Genomic DNA, 8501 nt, shown 5'->3' on the forward strand with positions numbered 1-8501 from the left:
GACCAGCGTGAAGGTGAGAGCGTTGGGGATTTTGTGGCAGATCTGAGGAACCTGGGCGGTTTATGTGGCTTTGCCAATCTCGAAGAAGCCATGAGAGACCGCATCGTCCTTGGCCTCAGAGACCCAACCGTCCAGAGCAAGATCATGGCCAAGGGAGACATCTCGCTTGCAGATGCCATAGCAGATGTTACCGCAGCTGAAGCCACTCATAAATCAGCAGCACGAATGCGTCGAACCAGCGGAACCAACCGCCAACCCAGCAACGATGCTGGGAAACCTCCAGACAAGTACACATCAACCACCCATCATGAAGATATCGAGTCATCCTCAGACAGCCGAGGAGGAAGAAGTCCACAGACTCCGGTCAGAATGTGAGCAACAAGACCAGCGGAGTCGTAAATCCAACTACCAATGCGTCGGATGTGGGGGAAACCATCCTCGATCCGAATGCAGATTTTTAGACGCCATGTGTCGTTTTTGTGAGAAACGAGGGCACATCGCGAAGGTATGCAGAAACAAGAGAAATTCCATCCCCAGACGGAGAGGGAGCAGCCCATAGAGAAATGATGGCAACTCCACCACACAGAGGGACCGCCCTAGCAGCCAGTGGAACCAGAACAGCAGGCCCCGAAGGTTTAACGGCACACCCAGACAAGAGGAGGCTCATCAAACCATCACCATCGGCCACGCTTCATCACTTGACGCTAAAAAATCCGAGTAAAGGTCACCATTGAAAACAAACCATGCATCATGGAAGTCGACTCTGGGTCATCATTATCCATGGTATCCTGGAAAACACTCAAGCAGCTGATCCCCAACATCCGACGCCAAGACCTCAGCAGTCAGAGACTCATACTGAAAGACTATCAAGGCAACTGGATTCCAGTCGCAGGTACCCGCCATTTCCAGGTCTCTTTCAAGGGACATAATGCAATTCTACCACTCACCATCGTAGACAGAGACCGGCCAAGTCTATTGGGCCTTCAGTGGTTCACGCCATTAGGAATCGGAATGGCTGGCATCCATCATACTGAAGACGATGACTGGGAGGCGGCCCTCATCCACGACTTCCAAGAAGTGTTCAACAAAAGCCTAGGCAAGTACAAGGGGTCCCCCATTTCGTTTAATCTTCGCCCCGACATTGCACCCATTCGCCTAAAGCCACGCCGAGTTCCCTTTGCTCTCAAATCCAAAATTGATGAGCAACTGGACAAATTAATTGCACAAGGCGTGTTAGAACCCATTGACCACGCCCGATGGGAGACACCAATTGTCACCCCCATAAAGTCTGACGGGTCCATAAGATTCTGCGGTGACTACAAGGCCACCCTCAATCATGCGCTACAGCAGAGCGCCTACCCAGTACCAGTTGTTCAACATCTCCTGCATTCACTTGGGGGTGGCAAAATATTCACAAAATTAGATCTAGCGCAAGTGTATCAACAGCTACCAGTTGATCCCGAGACTGCAGAAGCCCAAACTATAGTCACACATCGTGATGCATTCAAATTCAACAGGCTCCAGTTTGGTGTAAGCGTAGCCCCAGGGATTTTTCAAAGCCTGATGGAGAGACTATTACAAGGTATAAAAGGGGTCGTGCCCTATTTTGATGACGTATTAATAGCAGCACCCACAAAAAGTCAATTAGAGAAACACCTCAGAACAGTCCTACAGAGGTTCAAGGATGCTGGCCTCAAAGTTAAGAAAGAAAAATGCCAGCTTTGCACAGAAAGGGTGGAGTTTCTTGGCTACCTCCTTGACAAGCAAGGAATCCACCCCAGAGAAAAATTGGCAGCTATCAAAAATGCCCCAAGACCCAAAAACAAAACCGACCTCCAAGCCTTCCTGGGACTTATTAACTTTTATAACATCTTCCTACCCCAGAAGGCAACTGTTGCTGAGCCCCTTCATAGACTACTCGAAAAAAGGGCATCCTGGATTTGGGGACGTCGGGAGGAACACGGCTTCCAGCAAGTGAAAGACCTCCTTACCTCTAATGCAGTACTAATTCAGTATAACGAGACACTACCCTTGACTGTCACTTGTGATGCCTCACCGTTTGGGGTGGGGGCCATCCTGAGCCACGTCCTACCAAATGGCTCAGAGGCACCAATTGCATTTTTTTCAAGAACTCTATCAAAAACAGAAAGAAACTATAGCCATTTAGATAAGGAAGCCCTTGCTATTGTCTCTGCAATTAAAAGATTTCATGAGTATGTTTACAGGAGACCATTTTCTATTATAACGGACCATAAGCCACTACTTGGGATTCTGGTGGGTGACAAACCTACTCCACACATTCTCTCCCCCAGAATGACGCGATGGTCGGAATTTCTCGCTGCCTACGACTATCAATTAAAGTATCGCCCAGGGAAATCTATTCCTCACGCAGATGCCTTGAGCCGCTCGCCACTACCTGAGCCACAGGAAGACCCAGCTCCCATGCTCCCAGTACTGCAAATAGAGACAATGCCCTCACCTCCAGTAACGTCCCAAGACATCACCTTTGAAACCAGAAGAGACTCTTGTTTGGCACGAGTTCTTGGCTGGGTGGAGAGGGGATGGCCAGATTACGACCCTAAGGGAATATTTAAGCCATTTAAAAACAGACAAACAGAACTTTTTTCACAAAGAGGGTGCATCTTGTGGGGAGACTGAGTTGTTGTACCAACTAAGTTACAAAAAAGGGTCCTGCAAATGCTACACGATGGACACCCGGGCATCGTGCGTATGAAAGCGCTGGCAAGAAGTTACGCCTGGTGGCCAGGTATGGACAAACAAATCGAAACCTGGGTCGCCTCTTGTAACAGATGCCAGGAAAACCACTCAGCCCCACCAAAAGCTCTACCAGCAGAATGGGAAACACCCAGGGGTCCCTGGTCTCGCATTCATATTGACTTTGCGGGACCTACGAGAGGCCACACTTTCTTAATAACTGTAGATGTGTATTCTAACTGGCTTGAGCTCAATAAAATGAAAGCAACCACTACTGAGGCAGTCATCAAAAAACTGAACAGACTTTTCGCCACACACGGTTTACCAGATGTCCTGGTCTCTGACAATGGGCCCCAATTTACTGCCTTAGCCTTTGAACAGTATTTAGCGGAATGGGGCATCCGACACGCACTCACATCGCCGGCTCATCCTGTGGTGAATGGTAGGGCTGAACGAATGGTTCAGTTTACAAAAAAAACCCTGCAGAAAATGGAACAAGGTAACATCCACGACAAAGTCACTAGAATGCTGCTCCTGCAACACATCACACCAAACAGCACGACCAACAAGAGTCCAGCTGAACTCCTGATGGCCAGGAAGCTCAGATTGCCTCTAGACCGTTTGCACCCTGCCTACAGCCCGGAAAAGCCCCTGGGTTCCAGCAGCAAGCACCATGCCTTCTAGGTAGGAGACCTTGTATTCGCAAAAAAATTTTCTGGGGATCCCCTCTGGATTCCTGCTCAAGTAACTCAAGTTACGGGTCCTCTCTCCTACCGTTTACTCACCACTGATGGCAGAGCGTGGAAACGCCATATTGACCAGCTGCGCTCCAGACTGACTACAACTTCCAACCCTGACCCTAACTTTGACACCAGGGGGGGGAGGGGAAGCTGTGAACTCAGAATTAGAACCAACACCTGTTTATTCTGAATTAACACCAAGATCACCACACCGTACTTTGCAACACTCACCAGCTGTAGCTGAGCCTGGGCAGACGAACGCTTCACCAAGAAACAGCAGCCAGGCAGGTTCAGCGAGCCCGGGGAGCCATGGCAGTAGCAACGAAGCTGAGGACTCTATCACCCCGGGGGCACCAGAGAAGAGCCCTGACCATGGCACCGGTTCACCTTTCCTGCTTGATCCAGCAAGCAGTCCATCTGAACCCGAATTTGAACATGGACAATTGGAATTGCGTAAGTCAGGTAGACAGGTGCGAAGACCTGCCTACCTGTGAGACTACATTACTCCACCCCTTAAACGGAACCGAGAGGGGAGGGGTGTTCCGGACTAGCAGGCTCGAAAGCCTGCAACTCTGATTGGCCCGCTGATAGCCGATCGTGATTGGTTGCCATAGACTGATGAGATTGGCCAGTAAACGGGCTGCCGCGATTGGCCCTGCCAAGAGCGGCAAACTCAAATCGCCTTCATTGGCTGCCTAGCCGCAGCCAGCCCTATATAAGGGGCTGCTGCGGCTGGGATTAGTTGCTCAGATCTGAAATCACTAATAAAGAGCTGTTGTTGCTATCTGAGTCTTGCCTCCGTTCTTGAACCATCCTCCCAGATCTAACAGTTGCGGTATTTCTTGTGTGGAAGTGAACATTAGATATTGGAAGCTTTAACTCTCAGCAATCTAGGATGAAAAATTACAATTCACATTCTATTTAAATGTAATGATCTAGAACTTTATCCATAACACAAGCTAAATGTGTTATAACCTCAGAGTTTGCCTGCAGAAAATCTTTTGAGTTTCAAAAAATTCTAAAATTTTAAATTCTATTAGAAGAGGAATACTGAAAAATAGACCCAAAATAAGGATGTAGAAAACACTGGAGCTATAAAAACTGAATAAATTTCCAACACCTCAACAGCAGCCATTGCTGGCGCTCACAATGAAGTCAGGATGTATTGACACATCTCAGAAGTGGTATCAGTTGGCTTCCTTCAAATACAATTGAACCATCTTCTCCAATGATTATTGTCATTTATAATTTTAAATGACATAATTGTCATTTACAATTAAGATTCTCTGCTGTAGCTCTTGTCCTGAGCATATGCACCAAGACAAAATGTGTCTTATCACACTTGGCCAATAAAGAATTCTTCATTCATTCATTCTGTGGAATATTCTTCCTTCAAAGATTAAAATGGTCCCAATTCAGTTAGGTTTTTTGTAAGGCTTTAAAATATAATAAATAAATGAATGGATGAATAAATAAGTAAATAAACTTGGCTGTATACCTGGGCCTGGGGCTCTGAATATGTTAAGAGTCTGTTTTGTGGCTCTACTGTTAATTTGTTAATTATCTTTGTTGTATATATTTATTTTATGATTATTTTTATTGGTTTTAAATGTTCTGTTTGAGAGCTGCAAACTGCCCAGAGTCACTTGGTTGACTTAGGTAGCCATAAAAATTAAATGAATAAACAAAATAAATAAAACATAAAACCATTAAGATAAAAGATGGCAACATGAAGAACCAAGGGAGCCTCATTCTCCTTCATCAATGCCTGGGTAAGGGCCAAGTCTTCATGGCTCTTCTAAATAACAGTGGAGTGGGGGCCAATTGGATCTTGGGGGGAATCTTGTTCCAGAGAGCACACTCTGCTACAAAGAAGGCACTCTTCCAGTAACTCGATGACATTGATCAATTGAAGGAATTCAGAATCCATCCCTACAGGATTGCATTGGCTAGGCAGATATTATGGGAGACAGGCAGTCCCTCAAATAACCATGCTTATGCCATTTAAGGCTTGAACTCTGAAGAAGAAACCATCAATAAGCAGCCAGTTGCTAGATGAACTATTGCCTGAGGAGCTTCACTGCCCAGTGTCCTATCCCAGGCCAAGCACATACCAATACACAGAGAGGTAGTTGCTCAATATTGCTCAGGGAGACAGCAAGAAGAGTTCACAATCAGGAGAAAGAATGTGTGGCAGTTTAACAGAGGTCCGGGAAATGTAATCTGAGTCAGATAGTCTGTAATCAGAAACTCATAATGTCTTGAAAAGTACTGAGGGAAGAGCCAGAGATCTGGTCAGGAATTAAGATAAGATCTTAATTCTTTGGAAAATGCTAGGGCTGCGCAGCATTTGGATTTGAAATGGTAAAACTGGTTTGGGGACTTCATGTGATCTGGCAAAACAAACATTTGATTAAAAAAATGGAAACAGAGGTTTTCATTCATACACTTTCTCCTGTTTTGGTTCAAAGGTGAGTAAATTGTATCACAATTGGAGGTCTCTTTCAGGCAACCACAGCAGAATTGCATTTTTGGGAAGAAACCTATTTGCCCTGATTGGTTATGTGTCCAGATAGATAAACCTTCTCCATGACAATCTATACCCAGCCTGTTCTTTAAAATCTCCAGCAGAGCATTCATCATCATCATGACTGAGTCCCCCCTCCAGCTGCTATTCTTCTTTTTTCTCCCAGCTTTCTCAGCATTGGAGTCTTTTCTACACAGTTGGGTCTTTGCATAAGGTGTCTGAAGTAGAATAATTTGAGCCTGGTTCTTTGTGCCTTAAGTGACAACTCTGAGTTGATTTGTTCAATTATACATTTGTTTCTTTTATTGATTGTCTATGTTATTCTAGGAGTCTTCTCCAACACCAAAGGTCTACCTAACTACCTTTAATAATTCTCACTTAGCGATAGCAAGTGATTGTGTACTATTGCAACAGCACCCATTTTTCTCTTTTTTTGTTCTATTTGAAACAAATTTTACTTTCCCCCTTTTTTTGGACTTTCTCTTTCCCTCTTTCCTCCTCTTTCCCCTTTCATTCCTTTTTCATTCCTATTATCTTTCCCTTCCCTCTTGCTTCAGTTATTCCAGTTATTTCCAGAACATTGGAATAATTTGAGAAATGGTTTGTCAACATCTTTCACAAGCTTCATTTATTTATATTAGAAGGATGAAGCATGCAGTGATATGCACAATTACTTGGGACTTAGTCCTTATCAAAATCAGTAGAATTCGGAGCATTGTTGTTTTCCATATCACAAATGGAATTCTTATCAGGAAAGCAGGTTTGAGACTTAATAGAAAGTGTTTAGTGCAAAGACAATATAGGTGTTCTCACTGAAGAAAACCATGGGAAGCACTTCAGATGCAGAAGATTTTTCCCCTCTTGCTGTGCTACAAGCTATAAGCAACCTATAGCAAAGCTGGAATTAGTCCCCTAAAATTTCCTTTTCTGCCTAATTTTCTGCCATTAGTAGCTGCATACCTATTTCCTTTGAGCAGAGAATTAGATCAAACCCTTCCTACCTGTGATTGCCTCTGCATATGACAGAGACCTTGCAACTGGAGGCAGAATTTCACCAAAGGGACAATCACAGTGAACTGTTAATCAGAAAAACTTAAGCAATAGAAATCTGAAGTACAGTTTTTAGACTTCATTCATTCCAAGGTACCCATATCTCCACCCCACCCCCATTTTTTAAAAAACAAGTTTTATTCAGTTTTCCATATTTTAATGTCTCTTTTTAGTGAACAGCATGATCACAGGTTTCACATATACATACAAATATGACCATGGTTACATATTCAATTTTTATATGCAATTCCTTATCTAACAGTGCTTTTATACATTTTCTATTTTATTGTATTATTCCAAATATTTATCTCATTATTTAATTCACTTATGATAATTTCATAATCATTATACTTTAGTACTTTGAACTATCATATTTCATCTTAATTTCTAATTAAAAAAAAGACACTTCTATAAATTGGTTTCCCCCCTGAAATCTCAATATAAGTGTGCCACCTCTAAGTTATAAATTCATTTATTTTCACCCCTTTTAAATCTCATTAAAACATTTAACATTATTACCTAAAACATTAAACTTAATAATCCCTTTAAAACTACATAGCATATATAAATCAGATTCTGCATGATTTTTCTCCTTTTAAATTTTATTAAATTTTCCCCCCAAAGGACATATTAATCTACTAATTCAAACAGTAAAACAATCCTAAGCCCTAAAGTTAATTCAATTTCAGCTCTCCTCCTATATCATTTCATTTATTTCCATATATTTAATACACATATTCTATTAATTATTCCATTCATATTTAAATAAAAAAGCCAACATTCCAATCTTAAAAATATTTCAATATATCTAATATACTTATTCCATTATTGTTACAATTATCTCTCTACATAAAGAGGAAGAGCATTAGATTCTATTATCCAAAAAATAACAATTCTGTTTTTCCATTTTGTCAGTCCCTATTTTGTAACCATAAATTTATTTATATAACCCCTCAATACCTTGCAGAATCCCCTTTCTATATAATAATCACCCATTATCTCTGTGTCCAATTAAGGATTTCCCCATTTTTACAATTCCCATATTTCTTTGTTTCCAAATCCTGTTTCTTGTCCCTTCTTTCCCCCTGTCTTTTCTCCTTTGTTCTTTCACTCCAGTTTTTATCCCTCTATTTATAGCTTCCTTTTGCCCTTTGAATTTCTGCTGACTCTTTTTCCCTTTTTAAATTTTTTGGATATTCCCCTTTTTATTTAATTTCTTAAATCTCCTGTATTTATTTCCAACTCTTTTCTTCTTTCTTTCAAGAGTTCTTAGTTTTCGATGATCACTAAAGATGGTCTCTTCTATTATTTGCTCCACCTCCTCTTCTGCCTTTTGTCTTTGTTGTTCATATTCTGCTGTCACATTTTGAATAAATTTTAAAGCAAAACCCAGTGATTCACCTCGTTCTTATAGTGTTTCTTTCATTTTTCTGAGTTCCATTTTTAATGCCAGAAGAGAAATCACCATT

The sequence above is a fragment of the Pseudonaja textilis genome, chromosome 1, assembly GCF_049901715.1.
Source record: "Pseudonaja textilis isolate UNSWEBS1 chromosome 1, rPseTex1.2, whole genome shotgun sequence".
NCBI lineage: Eukaryota > Metazoa > Chordata > Lepidosauria > Squamata > Elapidae > Pseudonaja > Pseudonaja textilis.